This window comes from Neofelis nebulosa, chromosome 14 (assembly GCF_028018385.1).
Source record: "Neofelis nebulosa isolate mNeoNeb1 chromosome 14, mNeoNeb1.pri, whole genome shotgun sequence".
Lineage (NCBI taxonomy): Eukaryota > Metazoa > Chordata > Mammalia > Carnivora > Felidae > Neofelis > Neofelis nebulosa.
In genome coordinates this window covers 40,330,092-40,353,591 of record NC_080795.1, presented here as the reverse complement: position 1 = coordinate 40,353,591, position 23,500 = coordinate 40,330,092, and the positions used below count along the sequence as shown (strand labels likewise).

General features: G+C 38.8%; 1 long non-coding RNA gene across 2 annotated transcripts in view; it reads left to right on the top strand.

The window, feature by feature from the left end:
- The window catches only part of LOC131494301 (uncharacterized), a 422,057-nt gene that overhangs the window by 157,591 nt on the left and 240,966 nt on the right, over positions 1-23,500 (top strand). The window lies entirely within an intron of this gene.

Below are 23,500 nucleotides of genomic sequence, written 5' to 3'. Positions count from 1 at the left end.
ACCCTGAGCCTTGCCCCATGTGTGCTGCTTTTCCCCCTTAGTGTCTTTGCTCTGGTGATCGCCTCTGCCTGAGATGACCCACGGTCCTAGCAGCATCAATTCAGATCCTTCTCAGGCTTCACAACCTAGGTTAAGTACTACTTCTCTCACACAGTCTTCCTTGGCACTTAGGGGATGCAAGCCACACTTTCACGCCATGCTCTTTATCTTCCTCCTCAGGCAACTCATTTGTTTTATCCTGCGAAGGAGGTTAGGACCGCAGGGTTTGTACAGTTAGAACCGAATTTGAACTAAGTTTCTGCCACTGAACTACTTCTCAAAACCGGGCTGAAATTCTTATCCTCTGAGTCTCAATTACTTCATTTGTAAGTAGGGGGTGCTAATAACTGTCTCATAGGACATATTTGATAAGCTATGTAAAGTGATTGATCACCATCCCTCACATATAGGAAGTGCACAATAAATGAAAGTCATTACCTGATAGAGTTAGGTACTACTGGGTAGGGTTTCTTTGCTTCACCCTTCTATCTCCCCAGTGACATTGCGCAGAGTAAAATGAAGGTATTTGTTGAGGGAATTAATGAGTAATAGAATGATGCTAGAAAGATGGCCACGAGGCTCACTTTTCAGGGAAATTCATGACGCTGGACTGAGTCTTGGTTCTTTTCCCTGAGGCTGAGTTTGCCTAGATTGTCAATGGCTTAGGTCTGATGGTGGGGGGTCCCAAATCTAGTGATAGGGCAGGGAGAGATGGAAACTGTTACAAAAACATTTGAGAGGTGTCCCCCAGTAGAGGATCAAAGAAAGTGGAACAAAAATTCTCCTAACATATTTGTAATAAAAAAATTACTGTCCAGAGACCCCAGATAACACCATTTTATGTATCACCCCAATAGTTTACTAGAAGTATCTTATTTCTTCTTCCTTTCATTATGGCAGACTGAACAAATAACTATTTCAAAGACTGGGTCTAAAATTTGCACCGTAAATCCTTGACATACTGCAAATGTTTATTGAATGGTAAGTGGCAACTACAGAGCAATCATTTACCTGATTAAGAGAATGCTGTTTGGAAAAAATCACAAGCTATATGTTTCAAAAGTCTTGTAATAAGTTAATGTTTTCAAATAAATACAATTTCTCTTCCATAAGCCATAAATAATATCACAGTTCATTTTAAAGCACTACAGTTATTTAACTCTTCCAACAGTGCCTCTTTTAAATCAAGCTCAGTGCTACTCCTTTCTTAAACTGGCAATGTTGTCGAATTTTTGGATCCCTGTCCCCCAATGAGGACAGCTATAGGAACTTCCTGAGTGCCAGCAAAGGAGGAGTACAGGTGTTGATGACGCTGGAAGCCTCCACACCAAGCCAGAGTGGGGTTCAGACCCGTGGATTGTCCTCAGTATAGAGATAACTTAATCTTGGGACAAACTTTTTAGTGAATCAGGTTTTCTTTGTGTGTGTTTCCTGTTGTCACTGTAACAGATGACCGCAAACTGAGCGGCTTAATACAACACAAATATATTCTTTGTAGTTCTGAAAATGAGTCTTATGGGGCTAAAATCAAGGTGTCAGCTGGGGTTGGTCCCATCTGGAGGCTCCACAGGAGACTCTGTTTCCTGATTCTTCCAGTTCTAGCCAGGTTCCTGACTGCTTCTGTGGTCACATTGCCTTCTCTTCTACTGTAGTCAAAACTCCCTCCATCTCCTTATTATAAAGACATTTGTGATTACATTTAGGGCCTGCCCCGATAATCGAGAGTAATCTCCGTTTCTCAAAAATTCTTAAATTAACCACATCTGCCAAGTCCCTTTGCCATATAGTGTAATATTCAGTTTCTGGGGATTAGGGCGTCTTGGGGTGCCATTACTCAGCCTACCATGCCTTGCCTTTCAAAAGCTTTTCTGTTTCTAGACTATCATATTGACTTTATAAAAACAAAGAATAGAGTACTGGCTTTCCCAGAGGGAAAAGAAGGCATCTCAAAAGGCTGTATATACAGATTGCGGAATGAGGAGTAGGTTGTGAAGATTCTGATTTGCCTAAAGCCTGGCTCATGCAGTTTGGTTACGAACGGCGGTTTGTCCCTGTCATTCTGTGAGTTTGTGTTTGTTTCTATATCCAAATCCAAGTGATGAAAACCTATTGTTAAGATTTTGAAGAATGAGAACCATCATAGGATTCACTTCATCTTGCACAAAATAGATGTGTAGGCGTTTAGCGATCTAATCAAGTATTTGCATAATTCTTCCACTGCTCCACCATCCCACCTATGGCCACTGTGTAATCCTAGGGGCTGAGGGTCTCACTGCAAGCCTAATAAACGACTGTTGAAAGTGGACTTGATTCTAAATCTGCTTGAAATTAGCAATGGAAAAATTCGTCTCCACCTTCTCCAATTATCGTATCTTTCTTTATAACTCTGGATAGAGAACAGTTTAAACCTTAATTCTGATGGTCCTTAATTTTATGAGTTTCATTAAAACCCTTGAGAGTCATTTAATTTTATGGAGTTCAGTGCTAATATCAAAATGCATTCCCTCCAAAATAGATTTTTACCTTGTATCATAGAGATAGAGCTTCCATTTTTTAACACATATGTTCTTAGTGCTTATGCAAATTTCACTACTTATCTTTAAAATTGGCATATCATTGTTATTGTTATTATTATTATTGTGTATTGACCAAGTTGAATGCCTCATTCTCAAGGGATTGCTGTCAGAGTTATATAACACAAGAACAATGGGTGAATGTTGTTCATTTTAAATGTGAAATTATAAATCAATTACAGTGGTGGCTAAAACCCCTTCATGACATGCCACAATTTACTTCCAATGACATTTAAACCTATCTCACATGCTGAACAATCTGTAATAAATTATGATTTTTTTTTTTTGCTTCTGAAATGAAGCTATAATTATGACAGTTGAATTCTTGTTCTGGGAAATAAGGTGGCATTTAATTCCTTGAGAACAAATGACACTCACAAAAGAACAGTTAATTATTCTCAGCTGCAAAGGAAGGGAGGAGGGGAGAGAAAAATTATGAAAAAGGACATGGTAGCACTTTATGTGAAGTATCTATTAACTAATCCTTAACTAAAGCTGAACTACAATTGAACTTCTGGGGCTGCCCCTGAGCTCAGGTAACACTTTTCATTATTTCAATTCTCAATAAAACCCAAACAGAAGGAATTAGCAACCTGAACATTTCTCTATTCCTTGTCCATGATGATACAAATATTCTCCCGATCAGCCTTGGCTCATTGAACGTGGGTCTACACTGTAACCCAGTTAAATCAGACTCGAGATGGGGGGTGGGTGGGTGGGCAGGTGTTGTATGGTATTAGTTTTCAATTTCAGCTGTCCTAATAAAGGTCTTTAACTGCTGTAGTCATTCAATCAATATTGCAAATAAAGAGAAAGGAAAGCATTGTACCCCCAGAATTTATTATGTTGTCGTTCGTTTCTAGTTTAAACAGCAACCCTACTTCTATTGGCTTTTCTCCGATGGCCCTTTCCTGTTCATTCTGGCAAGAAGCCCCTGTGCAATTGAATATGCCAGCAAACACGAGGCCACTCTTCAGAGCCAGTCCTGACACCATCAGCTGTGATGTTAGCAGCCTGCTATTAGAGACGCCTCTTTCTTTGACTTCCCTTTCTTCCTTGGGAGGAATAGATACTCCAGAGAAGGGCCCTGCTGAGTGGAATCCCCCATTTTGACTGCAATTAGGGATTGTGACTTGATTGATTTGGGGGCTCTCTGAAATGTAGCAGGATCAACACAGTTGCACACAAAACAAGGCATAATCCACTGGGTTAAATTAACGTTAAATCAGAGATGATTGGATTAATTGCTATTACATTTTATCTTCTGTGCACATGTGCTGTTGGCAGGCTTTCAGAGCCTTTTTAAAATTAGCTTAGAACTGGATGGAAATGGTACAGGTGCAAATGATTTGTGCACTGGGTCTTTCAAGTACACAGTGGGCTCATAAGAAGGTGCATTTTTTTCCAAATCATATTTTGGATGTGATTTACGAAAACTGCACCGAGAATAAACTTGGCATCACTATACAGAAGCTATGGATGTGTTAAATGGCAAAAGGACCCTGTTGGCTAGAAGATAACTTGGAAAGTGGATCTGCTTTGTACTGTGGCCTTGGCACTATCCCTGTCTTCAGTTTGTTTCCCCTCCATGCTTTTCTGCCCTCATGAGAGTCTGTAGGGTCCTGGAGACTGATGCATCTGAGCACTTAGTGTGACAGTTGATACCCTGGAATGTATTCTTCAAAAACCCCATTCCTTCAACAAATTTTCAAGATAAAATGTTGACATGATGACTGTTAACAGAATGAATCTGTTGCACAGAAATAGTGTGGAATATGCAATTGAAATATGGAATGATCAGATGAGTGAGGCAAAAACAAAGATAGTCAAAGGCTAGTATCTTTTTATGTACTACTCATTTGCCCGTCAGCCAGTGGCTCAGGCCCACTGCCAAGCTGACGGTGTGAAAACCTGCTAAACCACTTGGAAGAAAGGGTTATGTTTTTATGGTTTAGGAAATGGGGTGAATCAACAGCTCCTTTTTAAGACCATGGTGTGCACAGCACTATAAAACAGGTATTGTGGAGGAGAAAAAGATTTCATTTCTGGGGCTGATCGTATTTTGGATCAATACAAATACATGGGTTAGAGCATGGTATCTTCTCTTCTTTGACCTGTGACACTTTGCCAGCAATATCCGGCTCATGAGAGCAAGCAGTGACTATCAACGGGATTTTCCCCTCCTGGACAATCTTCTGTCTGCAGGTCTTTTGCATATGATGCATTTGCTTCTGTCTAGCGTGCCGGACCCGAGCATCCTGGCTTCTTCTATGGCTTTATCATCCCTGCCACTGGCCCTCTTCTATGACTTTGTCATCCCTGCCAAAGGCCCCACTGGCCTTTTGCACTTGCGCCGGCTTCTTTTTTTTTTTTTTTTAATGTTTATTTATTTTTGAGACAGAGAGAGACAGAGCATGAATGGGGGAGGGTCAGAGAGAGAGGGAGACACAGAATCCGAAACAGGCTCCAGGCTCTGAGCGGTCAGCACAGAGCCCGACGTGGGGCTCGAACTCACGGACTGTGAGATCATGACCTGAGCTAAAGTCGGCCGCTTAACGACTGAGCCAGCCAGGCGCCCCTGCGCCGGCTTCTTGAACCTTCTCTGCTTTACCTTGTCTTCGTCACTCCTCATGCATACTTGTCTCCCTGCCTCCACTCCAGGCCATGTCAGTTCCCAAAAGAAAGGGTGTTATGATACATACAAATGTCCAAATGCAACAATTAGGAACTGGGCTCACAAAATCATTTCAGCTTATTACACATATATATGTATATGCCTATATCAACCTTTAATTTATTCTTTTGAAAAAGTAGCATATATGTGATTAAGTTCACATGATGCCAATAGTTACACTGAAAAGAATGTTTCCTTCCCATCCATGACCTGACCGCTGGTATTCTAATTCCCCATTTCAGAGATAGCCACTGTTACTGGGTTTTATATTTTACCCATTCTTATGGAAATATACGCATATATAAATACATATGCATATATGCTCTACCTCATTTTTACACACAAATCACATGATGGCATCTCTGCTCTCTTCTATATTTCCTGCTTACTGTTTGCTTAAATGGATGAAGAGTGTCCCATATTTGTACACATAGAGATGCCTTATTCTTTTTTAAGTTTCCATAGTGTTCCTGGATGTGTCATAATTTATTGAGCCAGTCATCTACTGATGAGCATTTACACTGGTTTTCAGATTTTTGCTTTCATAAGTCACACTTGCACCTAATTTTTAACATGCTTAGGTATTTGCATTGTATCTGCAAAACAAAATCCTTAGAAATAAAGTTTTATGGATATATCACAAGATTTCAATAAAACACACTTAAGAAAGGTGAGTGAATCATTGCCAGTGGAACGCCCTTAGAACCACTGCTTGGGTCAAAAAAGAGACTTGCTGGGGTGCCTGGGTGGCTCAGTTGGTTGAGCTTCTGACTTCGGCTCAGGTCACGATCTTGCCGTTCGTGAGTTCGAGCCTGACATCGTTGGGCTCTGTACTGACAGCTCAGAGCCTGGAGCCTGCTTTGGATTCTGTCTTCCTCTCTCTCTGCCCCTCCCCAACTTTCTCTCTCTCTCTTTCTCTCTTTCTCAAAAATAAATAAACATTAAAAAAAAAAAAGAGTGACTTGCCACCACCTGAGAGACCCCATTCCTGGCAGCTTCCATTTCTTACTTGTTTCCTTCTTCCACTTGCTTTTCATACTATAGTTTTTCTTGCTTTTGAGCTTTGTATAATTGATTTACACAGTACTATAGACTGCATGTTTGTGTTCCCCCCAAATTCACATGTGGACACCTAACTTCCAATGTGATGGTGTTAGGAGGTAGGCCTATGGGAGGCTATGAGGTCACAAGGGTGGGGCCTTCATGATGGGATTAATGCCTTTATAAAAGAGACCTTGGGGAGGCTCTCACCCCATCTCCCATGTGAATACAGTCAAGAAGATTGCCTTGTGTGAACCAAGAAGAGAGCTCTCAGCAGACACTGAATGTTCCGGCACCTTTCCAGACTCCAGAACTGTGAGAAATAAATGTTGTTATGCAAGATGTCCAGTCTATGCTATTCTGTCATAGCAGTCTGAATGGACTATTTTTGTGTGTGTGTGCCATTTTTGTGTCTGGCTTTTTTGCTCATAGTATTTGTGAAGGCTGTGTGTATTGTTTCATTGTTTCGTTGTAACTGTAGATAGGTCATTTTTACTGGTATATATTACTTTATTGAATGAATACATCACAATTCATTTATCCATTCTTCTGCTGGTGGACATTTGGGTTCTTTGGCTGTTAGGAACAATGTGGCTATGCATACATTACTGTTGGGTACATACCCTAGGAGTGGGGTGGTCGTATCATGGATTCCATGTGTGTTAAATTCTAGTAATGCCAACATGTTTCCCCAAATCATATTCATATCAGCGTGTATAAGAATTCTCATTGTTCCACATTCTTTCAAATATTGGTAACGGCACTTTATTTTTAGACATTCTGCTAATTGCATAGTGGTGTATCATTGGGGTTTTAATTTGTATTTTTCTGATCACTCAAGGATCCTGAATATGTTTCCTTATTGAAATATTATTCTGTGAAGTATCTGTCAAAGTCTCTTGCCCATTTTTCATTCAGGCTCTAGAGAGCTCGGAGATCATTTTATATATTCTTGATACAAGCCTTTTGTTACATACATATAACATTTTCTCCCATCTATAGATTGCTTTTCCACTTTCTTAATGTTATATTTTGATGAAAACAATTCCTAGTTTTAATGTAGTCCAGTTCAAAGATTTTCCATTAATGGTGATTTTTCTTTCCTTGTGGTATGTGTGTTGCTAAAAAAAAAAAAAAATCCTTAATTCAATCTAACGAAAATATTCTCCTATATCATATACTAGTGTCATTCTTTGTCTTTATTTTTTGGGAATTGATTTTTGTGCATGGCAGGAGGTGGGAGTGAAGTTTCCTTTTTCCTATAAGAATATCCAGCTGAGGGGTGCCTGGGGGGCTCTGTTGGTTAAACGTCCAACTTCAGCTCATGATCTTGCAGTCTGTGAGTTGGAGCCTTGCATCGGGTTCCGTGACGACAGCTCAGAGCCTGGAGCCTACTCTGGATTCTGTGTCTCCCTCTCTGTCTGCCCTTCCCCCGCTAATGCTCTGTCTCTCAAAAATGAATAATGTTAAAAAATTAATTAAAAAAAAAGAATATCCAGGTGATTCAGTGCCATGTACTGGAAAGACTATCCTTTTACCTCTTAATTGCATTGTTACGTTGTCATGAATCAAGTGTCTGTACACTTGGGGATCTACTTCTAGACTTTCTATTTTGTTCCATTGGTTTATTTGTCAAACTTTTACAAATATCACATTTCTTAATTATAGTAGCTTTATAATAAGTCTTGCTATCTAGTGGAACAAGGTCTCTTATCTTGTTCTTCAAGACAGTTTGCATATTCTTAGCCACTTGCATTTTTATATAATTTGAGAAATGGCTTTTTAGTTTCTTCAGAAATAAAGGTTAGATTTTTTGGGGGGGGAGTGGGGCAGGGACAGAGTGGGGGAGAGGGAGGGAGGCAGAAAGAGAGAGAGAGAGAAAGAAGAGAGAGAATCTTAAGCAGGCTCCACGCTCAGCACAGAGCCTGACTTCGGGCTGGACCCCATGACCCTGTGATCACGACCTTAGCCGAAAATGAAAGTTGGAGGCTCAACTGACTGAACCACCCCAGTGCCTCTAAATGTTGGAGTTTTAAACATGATTTCTTTGAATATATAAAAAATTGGGGGGAGAACCAATATTTTTGTAATATTGAGTCTTGCTATCTATGTATGCTACTGGAATCATGTGTTAATGAGTGAAACTGATCCATAATTTCTTTCTTATAATGGTTCTGTCAGGCTTTGGCATCAAGCCTCATAAAAATGCTAGTCATATGCCAGTCTCATAGAAATGAAACGTCTTTGTACTTTCTGAAGAGTTTGTGTGGAATTGTAGTTATTTCTTCGCCAACAAATCCTCGATCTGGAGTTTTTATTGCATATGTTTTTAAAGAATTTTTTTTTAGAGCAGCAATTTTAACAAAATTGAGATGAAGGTCGGAGATTTCCCATGTACCCCCTGCCTCCACACATGCATAGCCTCTCCCATTATTAACATCACTCACCAGAAGGTACATTTACTACCAAGTATGAATCTACATTAACTCTTCATAATTACCCAAGTCCATAGTTTACCTTAGGATTCACTCTTGGTATATCCTCTGTGGGTTTGGATAAATGTATAATGACATATAATATATGTCTCTATAATTTCATAGAGAGTATGTTCACTGCCCTAAAGATCTTCTCTGCTCTGTCTATCCATTCTTTCCCCTCCCCCAAATCTCTGGCAACCATTGACTTTTTTTATTGTCTCCATAGATGTGCCTTTTTTGGAATGTCATATAGTTGGAATCAGACAACGTGTAACCTTTTTGAATTAGCCTCTTTCATTTAGTAATATGCATTTAAATTTCTTCTCATGGCTTGATGGCTCATTCTTTTTAGTACTAAATAATATTCCACTGTTTGGATGTACCACAGTTTATCCACTCATCTACCGAAAGACATCTTGGTTGCTTTCAAGTTTTGACAGTTATGAATAAAGCTGCTATAAACATCTGTGTGTAGGTTTTTGTGTTGACATAAATCTTCACATTTTTGTGGGGTAAATCCAAGGAGCATGATTGCTGAATTCCATGGTAAATGTATGTTTAGTTTGGTAAAAAACTGTTAAGCTGTCTTCCAAAGTGCCTATACCACTTTGCATTCCCACCAGCAACAAATGAGAGATTCTGTTGATCCAAATCCTTGCCAACATTTGGTTTTGTCAGTGTCCCAGATTTGGGCTATTCTAATAGGTATGTGCTTGTATCTCATCATTGTTTTAATTTACATTTCCTCAATGACATATACTGTGGAGCATCTTTCCATATATTCATTTGCCATCTGTGTATCATCTTTAGTGTGGTATCTGTTGAGGTCTTTGGCCCATTTTTTAATCTGGCTGTTTTTTATTGTTGAGTTTTAAGAGTTCTTTGTATATTTTGATTAATAGTCCTTTATAAGATGTATCTTTTGCAAATATTTTCTCCCAATCTGTGGCTTGTCTTCCCATTCTCGTGAGTTGTCTTTTGCAGAACAGTAGCTTTAAATTTTAATAAAGTCCAGCTTATCAGTTATTTCTTTCTCAGATCATGCATTTGGTGTTGTGTCAAAAAAGATACCATCATACTCAAGGTCATCTAGGTTTTCTTTTTTCTTTTTGCCATCTTCTAGGGGTTTTATAGTTTTGCATTTTACATTTTGGTTTATGATCCATTTTGAGTTAAGTTTTATAAAGAGAGTAAGATCTGCATGTCTATGTTCTTGTTCTTTTTCTTTCTTTTCTTTTTTTTTTTTTACATGTAGATATCCAGTTGTTCCAGCACCATTTGTCAAAGAGATTATCTTTGCTCCATTGTATTATCTTTACTCCTTTTTCAAAGATCAGTTTACTGTATTCATGGGAGTTCTATTCCTGGGATCTCTATTCCGTTTCATTAATCTATTCGTGTATTCTTTCAATATATTACTGTCTTGATTACTATAGCGTTATAGTAAGTCTTGAAGTTGGGTACCATTAGCCCACCAGCTTTGTTCTTCTTCTTCAATATTGTGTTGGCTATTCTGTGTTTTTGACTTTCCATATAAACTTTGGAACCAGTTTGTTAATATCCATAAAATACTGCTAATATTTTGATTGGGAATTGAATCTATAGATCAAGTTATGAAGAACTGGCATTTTTGATAATACTGAGTTTTCCTATCAACGAACATGGAATATCTCTTCATTTATTTGGTTCTTCTTTTATTTCATTCATTAGGCTTTTGTAGTTTTTCTCATATAGATGTACACTTTTTGTGAAATTTATACCTAACGATTTAATTTGGGGGGGGTGCTAATGCAAATGATATTATGTTTTTAATTTCAAATTCCACTTGTTCATTACTGGTATATAGGAAAGAAATTGACACTTTTATATTAACCTTGTATCCTGGAACCTTGCTATAATCACTTATTAGTTTCAGGAGTTTCTTTTGTCCATTCTTTGAGTTGTTCTATGTAGACAATCATGCCATCTGTGAACAAGGACAGTTTTATATCTTCCTTCCCAATCTATGAACCTTTTATTTCATTTTCCTGCCTTATTGAATTAGCAAGGATTGCCACTACAATGTTGAAAAGGAGTGGTAAGCTTTTCACTATATTTTCAGCAATATCTTCCTAAGATCTTTTTTTATAATATTGTTTTATAATCTCTTTAATGTTTTGTGATGTTACCTATTTCATATCTAACACGGTTATTTATGCCTTTTCTCCTTTTTTCTTGATCCATCTTATGGAGAATGTTATCAATGTATTGATTTTATAATGAAACAGTTTTGGTCTTGTTGATCCTATTTATCGTATTTTTTTCTATTTTATTTCTATTCTTGTCTGTTTAGTTCCTTTTACTATATTTAGGTTTATTTTACTGTTTTATGGCTAACTTAGTGAGATGAATATTTAACTTATTAATTTCATCTTTTCTTCTTTTGTAATGAATACATTTCCTTGTGAGAATGGGCTTATCCACATTCCACAGTTTATCATCAGTTAATCAAATAATAACTATACATATTAATTCACACAGATATGGAGATTTTCTAGTTTTGTTTTGTTAATGATTTCAAGCTTAATAGAATTGTGTCACAGAACATATTCTGATCATTTAAATACTATGCAATTTGTTGAGTTTTTCTTGATGATTCAGCGTATGGTTAATTTTTATCAATGCTTGGTATGTGCCTTAGAAGGTATATTCTGCAGTTCTTGGGTACTGTTATCTACAAGTCAGTTACTTAAAGTCTCTTAATTATGTTGTTCAGATCTTCCAAGTATTTACTATCTTTTATTCTACCATTTACTGAGAAGATTATGATTATGTTTTCCACTATGATTATTGGCTTTATGTTTCACCTTGTAGTTCTGTTTTCTCTCTATATTTTGAAATTATGATATTAGGTAAATACAAATTAATAATGGATTAAGATGGTTAACCCCCTTTCATATGACATTTCCCACTTTTCTCTAGTTATGTTATTTTATTTACTTTGTCTGGTATTGTATAATTTAATCAACCTTTTTGTTTTATGATTGTATGTTGTATCTTTTCCATCCTTGTATTTTCAACTTTTGGTTCCTTATTTTCAGATATATTATTTATAATCAGCATATTATAAATTTTAAATTTTAATATGACCATTTTTTTCTTAAAAAATTTTTTTTTTTACATTTATTTATTTTTGATAGAGAGAGACAGAGCACAAATGGGGGAGGGGCAGAGAGAGGAGACACAGAATCTGAAGAAAGCTCCAGGCTGTGAGCTGTCAGCACAGAGCCTGATGCGGGGCTCGAACTCACAAACTGAGATTATGACCTGAGCTGAAGTCAGACGCTTAACCGACTGAGTCACCCAGGCACCCCCACCATTTTTGTCTTTTAATATGAGCTTATAATATAATCAGTGATACATTTGTTTAAATCTCCCATTTTATATCTGTTTTCAATTTTCCTAACTTTCTTTATCCTCCTATTTTCTTTCTTTCTTGCCTTGTGTTTCAATAGATTATTTCTTAGTCATGTATTCTTGTCCCACTTTCCTAATCATGTCAGCTTGGTAGTTGTACAATTATTATTTTTTCAGTGGTTATCCTGAAGAATACAATATGTATTTTTAAATTATCAAAGAGTGATATTTTTTGATTCTTTTTATCCATTTTCTTGATATGAGAGTGGTCTTAAAATACTTTAACTCCATTTAATCCTTTGTCAACTTTTATGCTATTTTTTTTTTGTCTTGTATCTCAGTTCTATGCACGACTATTTTGCCTTTCTGTGTTTGATGTTTGTTATTTTCTTCTTTCTTTACTTACAAAAACAGAAAAAAAGACACTGTCTTTACAAAACTTATATTCCTGTTGAGGAGACAGTCAACAAAAACATAAACAACTAAAATGTATTGTATGTCAGATGGTGATAAATACTTCAGAGAAAAAGCAGGGAAATAATATATGGAAGGTTGGGAAGCAAGGGTAGAATTTTAAGTGAGGGTGATGTGGGAAGACCTCCTTAAATAATTGAAGTTTGAACAAAGACATACAGGAGTTATGGGGATAAACCATGAAGAAATCTGGTAGTAGATTATTTCTAGGCACAGGGAACTGTACATAAAAAGCATCTCAGTCAGAACTGTACCTGATATGTTTTAAAATTAGGTAGGAGGCCGGTGTGGCTGAAGTTAAATGAGTATGGGAGGGCAGAAATGGATAATGAGAGGAGTAGTGATGTTTTTGTTTGTTATCATTTAAAAATTTTTTAATAGTTATTTATTTTTGAGAGACAGAAAGAGACAGAGCATGAGCAGGGGAGGGGCAGAGAGAGAGAGGGAGACATAGAATCTGAAGCAGGCTCTAGGCTCTGAGCTGTCAGTACAGAGCCCAACGTGGGGCTCGAACTCACCAACTGTTGAGATCATGACCTGAGCTTAGGTTGGATGCTTAACCTACTGAGCCACCCAGGCACCCCTGTAGTGATGTTTTTACAATGAGGTAATGAGTTGGGAGTCAAATAATGTCACTATGGCCTTGTAGAAAAATTTTTGGCTTGTGATTATGACATAAAACCCAGTTTAAGAGATGTGATGGTAGTTGAATACAAAATACAACTTTTTTTTCTTTTAGCTTGCAGTTTTAGAGGGTTTATTATATGTCAGGTAGTGTATTAAGCACCTTACATACAAAATTTCAGTTTATATTTAATATAAGAATGTAGGTTTGACACAGCTTGTCTTACCCAAGCTCACAGTTCATATGTAGCAATTCTAGAAGTCAAGGCCATGTGGTCTCTTAACCATAATTCTATTATTTCTTGGACTCTTATTGTTTAATGACAGTTTACCTGGAGAGATCTAGCTCTGAACTCTGTAGATGGGATTTCCTACTTCTTCTTTCAGTACACAAAGCATTAGCAAATGATCCCAAGAGACTTGGTTGGCTTGTCATGTGGGTCATTTACCTGTTCTATGTTTTAATGACACATGCTACACATTCGATTCTGGGCCATTTTTTTTTTTTCATAAGCCTATTGCCATACACAAGAATGGACAAAGACATCATGGATGGTTAAACCTTAATAAAACATCATTACTGAAAAGAAACCATGTCCTATAGAGGACATTGGCATATGAGTTATTTTAACCTACTGTAAGGTCTTTTGTTTACATCTGAGTGACCAATTATGTTCCTTTTTTATTTTATGTAATATAAAAGAAAAAATTAACTTGGTAGACTATACTAGAAAAACTTGCCCTTGGAATAATCTAACGTTGTATTTGTCTGTCACAAATGAGTAGCATGTGCATTCTTGAGTTTATTGTCTCAGAAGGAGGGATGTTGGCTGACCCAACCCCTGTGGAACAATCAGAAGGTTGGGCGATCCATTTTATTTTGTACACAATTTTACTAGAAAACTGAAGACTTATTGATGTAAGGTAAAATATTAGCTGGCAGGTAAAAATAAGCCTGTTAATGAATGCGATTAGACCAGCAGCTGGAATGAATTGCAGTGTTTGCAACATCAATGGAATTAGTAGACCTTAAAATATTCAGGGAATCAATTAAAAGTCTTCTTTGGGATTCAAAAAATGTGTGTTCATGTGCTTAACTTTAAAATGAGCACCGGGAGAAGAAATGGCTAAACCTTCTGTCAGAAAACCACTTAAAGATTCCAAGGGCGTCTGACTGTTTTCTGGGCCCAGCCAGCTTCTGAAGGAAGCCCTGGTGGGCTGAAAGGCAGGCATCTTGGAGCACAAGCTCCAGACTGTGCTTCCGAGAATTGAATAAGAGAAGCACGTGAGAGCAATTGAAATGGGTGTCCTGGCCACACTCCCTGAAGGTTCTGCAACCTCGTTAACCTTTGAGAAGAGCGCAGCTTCCAACCAGGATGAAAGACGAAAAGAAGGTGATAGTTTCTTAAATATGTTCTTTCTCGTGGTCACCCCAAGGACCTTGAAGAGTTTCAAGCCAGAAGTTTTGAGCTGAATAATCTTGTATCAAAGTCCTTGGGAGAAATTAATTGGACAGCATAATGTGTAAGCAACTGAACATAGATATTATCTAGCATTCCCAAAACTAGATTAATTAACCTCCGTTTCCCTACACTAACAAACAAGCTGGATAGGCTCTTTAAAGCTCTGCTTTTAGGCTTTTACCTCCAGGGAAGAACCAAAGGAAGCCTCCATTGTTCTCATAATTGTTTTACAATCCAAAGTTGAAAGTTCCTCTTCAAATTAATGGAAAATAGAAGCATAAAATAATAAAGCTGGGGAGATTATTTAGTTTTAGGCTATGATTGTCTAAGACATCTGTTTTAATTTGGGGGATACATTCGTGCCCTTTTTTCATGTCTAAGTCTAAAAGATGGGGGCTGGTTTACAGGTTAAATGTATCCTTCACGATTTCTGAGACTTTTTTTCCCCTCATCGTCTTGGTAGGAAGCTGGGCAGGGTCAGAAATCCTGCAAGCCACAATTGCTGGTTTTGTGAAGATGACGTCAGGATTTCTGAACCTGCAAATCTCCTACTGGTTTTTTTTTTTTTTTTTTGCCCCCATGGCTCCAGGTTTCAGTGTAACCCCTAGTCCCAAGCAGTCAGGATCCCGTGTTGGTCCCACAATACTCATGGATATCTTCTGGTTGCTCTTACTGGGGACAGGAGACAGTGGGGAGATGGCCAAGGGGATGTGCCCACCCAGTGCCTAGCTCCTCTTCTAGACCATGCTCTGGGGAATTCAAAATTCCTGGTTAAACCTGTGAGCTGGCTTTCAAGGTAACAGTTTGTCCTCATAAGAGTGGATTGTGGTACAGTGGGTGTGTGCACCCATAGATCTAAGGAGTAGACAAGGAGAGGGGGGAGAGTGAGAACAGGGGGAAGAGTGAATGGAGCTTAGACATGCAGGATGCACCCAGGCCTCTCAGAGGAGCCAAATGATGGGGGTAGGGAGGATGGGACAACTTAGCCTTGCCACACAGTTAGGAACCTCTATTTGTACCGGCCCTACCAATTGCTATAGCCAGCCATGGTCGTGGCCATATGAGAAGAGCTGCCTGTGCCTTGGGTCCCTAAAAAAGGACAGTGAAGACACACTTTGCCTTCTTACCAACATTCTCCAGTGGTTTTCTTCAAAACTGAAGTACCCCGTTGGCATTTTACTACAGAGATTATCAGAAGCAACAAGGGGTAATTGCACTATTTAGTGTACCTTTGTTCTAGTCTCAGCAACTTGTCTCTTATTTTAGCATCTCCTAAGGTTCCTCCTATTTGACTATTTCTTTTTTGCCAACGTCCCCCTTCAGTGATCCAGCCATTGTATATTGCCTCTGTTCCCACCGCAACATCTATTCAGGTTTTTTTTCTTGTGGTATACCCCCGGTGATCTTCCACTTCGGCCCCACCCATGGCTTCCATTATATTTGCCTTAGGCTAATCCAGTAGTGCTTGAGATAACAATTTCAGGTGGAAGGGGAGTGTGGTATAATCACACTGTGTGTATATATGTTTGTGGGTAGCAGAGAGAGAAGGGGAAAGTTCAGTGTATATTCTGCAACAGATACGTTGAAACCACAGAATCTTGAAGCTGCTGTTTTCTTCTAGGGCTTATGATATTTGTCAATTAACCGTTTGAAGACTCCTAAGAGAAATGCATTCCCTATGAAGAGCACTAAAGAGAGAAAATCATTACTATTTTTCAGGCACAAAAAAATAAATAAATAAAGAGTGTGTAAACATCTTAGCCAGGAGCTCAGATCCTGATCTGGGGACAGGAGGGATAGACGTATAGAAGGTACGTTTAAATCCAACGAAGTCAGGAAAAAAAAAAAAAAAGGATAGTGTGAGACTAAGAAAGTACATGCATTTGAGTAGTGAAGACATACATTGAACTGTCATGGGATCAGAGGACTTAATTCTGTCTCTCATCACCAGCTACCTGTGTGACCCTGAGCAGTTTACTAATGACCTTCACCTTCAGGTTCCTTGTTTGTAAAACTGACACAATGTCTTCCCTGCTGCCCTACAGGGTGGCTGTGAGGACGAACTGAAACAATGACTAGGAAAACACTTTGTTTACAGGAATCTGCGGTGTATATGTGTTGGAACCCTGTGTTCCCTCCAGAGCTCAGACGTGTCTGAGATCTGGACCTAGTCGAGGCTCGTGCACGTGGTGGTGCTTGTGCTCTTTGTTTTGGTTTTCCCCTAAGCCACTGTCCCCAGCACGTAAAAGTTTGTTGGCTAAATGAAAATAATGCAGAAAATAATGTTGCCTAATGAAAGAAATGCAGGACGATATTCTACTTTCATCACACAATCCTCTATCTCACTTTTTGTTTTATTTTGTAAATAGAGATCTACATATGTTCTGCTGAGCCAACAGGATCACACCAGCTCCTACGGGAAGGATAAGCTCTGTGTCCCCGGGGGGCGGGGGGGAGGGGCCTCATCCTATGAGACTTCACTGGTTTAAGGGCTAGGATAGCATCCTGGCCGTTATTCAGCTGTGAGGGTCCTTGGGCCTTAGATGACTTAGGCTGTTTCCCTATCACCCTATTTCCTCAGCTATAAAATCAATATTTTAAATGACACAATTTCTAGCATCTCTTCCAGCTCTAGTTTCCAGGATTCTAAATCTAGCATACACACATGCTCAGGTCTTCTTTTTCTTTTTAAAATGATGAAATAAGCAAAGGCAAAGCCTACCAGAACCTAAATAATCAAAATAACTGATAAATTAAATATTTTGTTTGGTCAAAATTGTTTCTGGAATATCAACTTTATGGGGACACTGGGGAAGACAAAATAGACAAGATCCTCACTCTTACAGAGCTCACTCCTTAGTAGGCAAGACAACAAAGAAGCAAGTAAGTGAATAAAGAAATGGTGAATATAGACATGTGCTGTAAAATAGGAGATTTTAGATTCACCAAATTGACCATACATTCCCCTCCTCTAAATCCCCAGATTTCTTATTGAGGATCACCTTTTAAGCAGATTTACAGAATTCTGTTTGCCTATGTGGAAATAAGGAAGAGAAAATAATTTGAAAGGGGCTTAGGGAATTCTGAATCTTTGAAATCATTAACTCTTTCAAATTTGGGTGGCCAAAAAAAAAAATCTACACACAAAAATGAGCAACTCTTAGTCTTAGACGCAGCATTGAACAGATGAAGTTTGTCTATGGGGAAAACACTGAATAATATAGCATCGACTTACAGTGGGTCACTGTTTAGGCATTCATTTGCATTTTGACTGAATCTGTTGACAGGAAAAGGATCCCAAATGTGATGGAACTAATTTGAAAGCTTACAAAGCCTTATAAGCACAGTGAAACAAGTTAGTGTATAGTCAAACTTTAAAAAGTGGAGAGAAAACAGTATGTGTACAATGCTAGTGAGCAAAACAGAGAAGTCGCAAATAGGCAAGAAATAGTTTTGAATTTATCTTGAATGTCTGCACTTGCAGCAGATCGATCAACCCAGAGGGACATTAGATGCTAAATTGGAGAGAGAAGCCTTTGCAGGTGCTTTGAAGGGCTCAAGTGGTCAAGATGCTGATTACTTATTATGCCCTATTTCACTTGTAAGCGTATGGCTTTCCTTTCTTTTGATTTTACAATGTTGCGGGACTCCGCACTTAATGCTTCCCAGTCGTGCCTATAGTGAGTTTATTTAACTCATAAATGGAACAAAGTAGGGAAAAGAAAAGAGGGCATGGATATTTTCTGAAGTCACCACAAAGATTTGAAGGAGGGCTGAGAAGAAGCGTGGGACTGAGGGAGATAAGGATATGTGGATACTTCAGAAAGAAGACCCGACGTACAACCAGTAGAGAAAGAAGTCCTGGATATCTAATGCACAAGCATAGTGATCATAGACAACAATATTGTACTATAAACACCAAACTTGCTAAGAGACTAGATGTAAATTATTCCCACCACAAAAAAGAAATGACAATTATGTGATGATAAGGGTGTTAGCCAACGCTTCAAAGACAATCATAATATCTAAATGCATCAGAGCAACATGTTGAGCACCTTAAACTTACACAGCGTTATACGTGAAATGTATTTCAATGTAAAAAGAAAGAAGACCTGTCTAAACTCCACCAAATTGCGAAGAGTTGAAAGCCAAGAAATGGGAGAGAGAGGAGAGGAGGTTGGGCAAATAAGGGTATTTATTTGATGGCCAAAAAGGAGGAAAAACCAGAAACTGCAACTTGGGTTGGGGGAAACAATGCTGAGTAAGTCATGGTGGTTGGTGCCGGTGACAGGTTGCAACCCCCAATTTATATTTAGGAATCTTTGTAAATCAGATTTTGGTGTGTTAGAGAGTGCCTATTCTTTGAACATTTGCCTTGGACCTAACAGTGTTTTTAGCCACGCTACATTTTCTCTTAAGACAAGCTTAATGCTATTGTTTGTCATTCAGCAATCTACTGTCAGATGTGGATGACTCATTGACATTTTAGCACCAACTACGATCTATTTTCCTCGCTAAATGTTGAATTAGAGGTTTTATGCATATAATATGGATTTAAGAAATTTCCCTGCAGAGGTTAATGTGCTTAAAGGTCAATGCAGTGGGGTGTGTTTTGGAAGAACGTAATATAAAGCATTTAAAAAATATAGATTTGACAGGTCTTTTGCAAGCTTTATTGTCTAAAATGTAATGCTTAGTTTCTGTGAGATTAATATACCCACAAAAGAAATCATTACCGGTACTTTGACGGACTGAGCAGTTTCTGAAGCTCCTGTAATGCCAAGAGTACAATATGCATGGGCAGCAGTGAAGCTATAACTCAGCCCTGTGTGATTATGATGTTTAAGTAGAAAGCAAGAATCAGGGAAAGTGTTTTGCAACAATGTCCTCTCCAAATAACAGAGTATTTACTGGTTCACCAAGAAAACGTCAGTGTTCAAAAGGACTGTGGGTGTCACAAGCAATTAGTGTGTCTACGAAGGATCTTCTGCAATTCCCAGAGAAGACAGGAAAATGTTATATAGAATGTGAAATGTAGGGGTCATTTCAAAAGTAATGGATACTGACACAGAGCTACAAACAATTGTACGGTTTACACATCACTCAAAGAAATTGGATTAGAGCCAGAGAAAAAGATGTTTTATATTATGGTTTCAAAAAAAAAATCTTGAGGGCATTTGGTACAAGACAGTATAATATCTACCTTTTTTTGAAATGTAATGTACATGAAGGCAAAGGGTTCTATGTCATTTTTGAGGTAAAATGTTACCACTTGGAGCATATTTCTTCCCAAAGACTTCACACTAACAATAGCCTGTACATATTAAAATAGTTTACAAGTGGCATGTAAATGAAGTACCTAAATCCTAGTGTTCAAAGTGTTTCTATGTCCTGCTGAAAGAATTGCTCATCTGATGTTTCTCAGGCTTTGTCTAAACTCTCAAATAGGAGCAGGCTTCCGTTTGTTTGTCTTGGAAACACATTTAACTAGGCAAGTGTTCTGACTCAGACTTGGGATGATATTTGTGGCACTGGCTGGCTTGGGAGAGTGTTTGACTCCCTGAGGCAAGGCCCTGGTAACCAGCAAGAACGTTATGTCTTAGTATGTGGACGTTGTAAAACCATACAAATGGTGGCTTCCGAAAAGATAGGTTTATGTCCTAATTCGTGAACTCTGTGGATATTATTTGGAAAAAGGGTCAATGCAGATGAAAGTAAGTTAAGGATCTCGAGATGAAGAGATCATCTTGGATTCTCTGGGTAGGACCTAAATCCAATGACGATACTCTTATGAGAGAAAGGCAGAGGGATATTGAGAAAGGTAGAAAAGACATAGAAGCTGAGGCGATGATTAGACATAGAAGAGATTGGAATGATGGAGCCACAAGCCCAGGAACTCAAGAAATACCAGCAGCCACCAGAAGCTGGAAAAGGCCAGGAAGGATTCACCCTTAGAGCCTTCTGAGGGAATGTGGCTTTGATCTTGAACTTTTGGTTGGCAAAGCTGTGAGAAAATGATTTTTATTTTTTAATTGCCCAGTTTGTGGCAATTTGTTACAGTAGTGACAGAAGACTTATATAGCAACCTTTAACTTCTGGGGTTCCTACACACCAAAGTAAAACCAGGTTGCCAAGTGGTGCCTAGGTGACTCAGGTGAATAAGCGCCTGACTCTTGGTTTTGGCTCAGGTCATGGGATCAAGCCCCGCATTGCTTGATTCTCTCTCTCCCTCTTCCTCTTCCCTTCTCCTGCTTATGTGCACTGTCTGTCTGTCTGTCTCTCTCTCCAAAAACCACCACCACCACCATCACCACCACCACCACCAACAAAAACCAGGGTCCCACGTAGAACATGGTCTAGGTTGCTCACCCTCTATCCTTCTACACTCCCATGAGGTGATAATAACTCACTGGGAGGAGACAACAAGATGGAGAAAGTGGTTCTGAATTCCAAATCCAAGATTGTAAAGGTGTCTTTAGTTTTGAAGTGAGGGAAGATAGGAGCCATTTCTGTCAGCGCGCTTACCACAGTATCTTTCTGATTCCTTTGTTCTTGCCTCCTGTCCACCATTTTGGCCTTGGGAAGAGGAGGGCAGGTGAGACACAAGAAAAGGAAGGAATTAAAACAGAGTAAGGAGTAAGCTGAACATAGTAAGGACTCTTCTCTGATAAGAACATATAATTATGGCATCCAGACAAAGACATTTTGAAGACAAACACAAACAGCAACAACAACAAACCAGATAGAAACCCAGGATAGATATAAATTAACAATGGAAGAGTTGAGACTTTTTCACCTTAACATTTCATGAAGTAGATAGACTATAGCACCAAATTAAGAGAGAAAACATTTCCCTCTCTGTCTGGCCAAGTTGTTGTATAAAGATTCACAACAATGACCATACATAATAGCATTTAATTTTGGACAGATTATTTTATCTGTCTGGAACAGTTTGGAGTATATTGTTTTGACCTTTATTGAAGTCAGAGACTTTGTTCTTGGTCCCTGATTCTCTGTTATCTTTCTCTCTCTCTCTTTTTCTCTGTAGTCATACCTTTCAGGTAAGGTTCCTCAGGGTTCCCTGAATGAGCCTCTTGAAGTTATTTCTAGGTCTCCTCAGTGAATTCAATTTAGGATGTTAGTTTAACCTATTAACTTGTCTCGTAACTAGTGCATTTTCGGCCCCATGGGTTTAAGTAGATTACATCTCGATGTGTTATTAGGTAATTCTGACTTCACATAGGCTTCATAAAATAGCGGCCCTGGCCTCTAAGATTTAAAGTAATGGAGTTTCCTGTAAGTGAGAAGAAATACACATCTGGACAACCCTGCAGGCTCATGGAGCTGTCTCGTATCCAGGCGCCATGAGGGGACTGGGGACGTTTGAGGATGTGCCAAGGTAACTGCTCTGACAGCAGTGCTCGTGAGAAAGTTCTCGTCTTCCTGGGGCTAATAACAAGGCAGTGCTGTCGATGTGAAAATGGATTCAATTTGCTTCAATTCAAACAGTTGTAGGAATAATTTTGCTGAGGCAGTACACTGCAAATGGCTCTGTGCCCTCATGGAGACACACGGATGCTCCAAAAGATGTCTGCTTAAGCAGCTCGGCTGCTACTGCCTTAACCTGGATATTAAGGTCTTCCTGAACTGTCCGCCATTTTTCTTTTTCTACTATGTTCCTTTAGATACCTGCCACTTTGACCAAACCTAGTCATTCAACAGTGATGTCAGGCCCTTGGGACTTTGTCAGGGATATCTGTCCCCTCATTTCTGCCTAGTTGAGATCCTAGTCATTTCGAGCCTGAATCAAACCTCCCAAACACAGTTACCCCCTTCTTCCTCTGCAGCCATGCATGGCACACTGCCAGAACCTCTCTCTTGGTCCCTCCTTCCTCTTTCACCTGCCCCATTTCACCGTTTATGCTCTTTCTGACTGCATCCCACTGAAATGTTACTTCCTGGGGACTTGCGTCTTAGTCATCTTTCTATAACTCACAGTAACTGAAAGAGGACTTTTCCTCCTGTAACTATTTGATAAACATTTTTTAATGAACAAAAAAAAATGATAGAAAAATAGGTGATTTGGGCCATTACAAAATACTTTTTATTTCCCAGATTTGCTGGAGAACCCTGAACAAATAGTTGCCTGGGATAGCCAGAAATCAAGTAAATGTTTGAGAATCAAGACAGCAGTTCATTATTCCATAAGTATAAAGACAAAAATGTTGGAATTAGCTCAGGATTTCCCTTGTACAAGTTACTTTAGATGGGAGAAACGAAGGTCATTACTGCCAAACTCTTAATGTCTTAGAGTGTCTTGCTTGGGTGGGACAACAACCTCCCCATTGGTCTCCATCCTCCCCTGGCATCTCCTCCAAGCCCATCTTCACAAAGGAATATTTATAAAATAGAAAGCTGACCCTGCCTTGATCCTGCTCTCAGGATGAAGTTCAGACGCTGCGGCCTGTCATGTCAGGCCTTTTATGACCCTCCCCTGCTTGCCTTTCTAGTCGTGTCTCTGTAGCCTTTTCAGGTCTCCTTTCAGATTCATCGCTTATTCTCCGATCCCATGCTGTCTTAGGCCTGTGTTCTGTTTGGTTTTTTTCCCTGGAATTTTCTCCCTCTTTTCATCTTTCGGAATAACTCCTTCTTATCCTTTCAGAATTGGTTTAAGCAGATTCTTCAGGCTGAGTGTGTTCTGTGTGCACATCTATTATAACACATTTTAGCATAGCATTT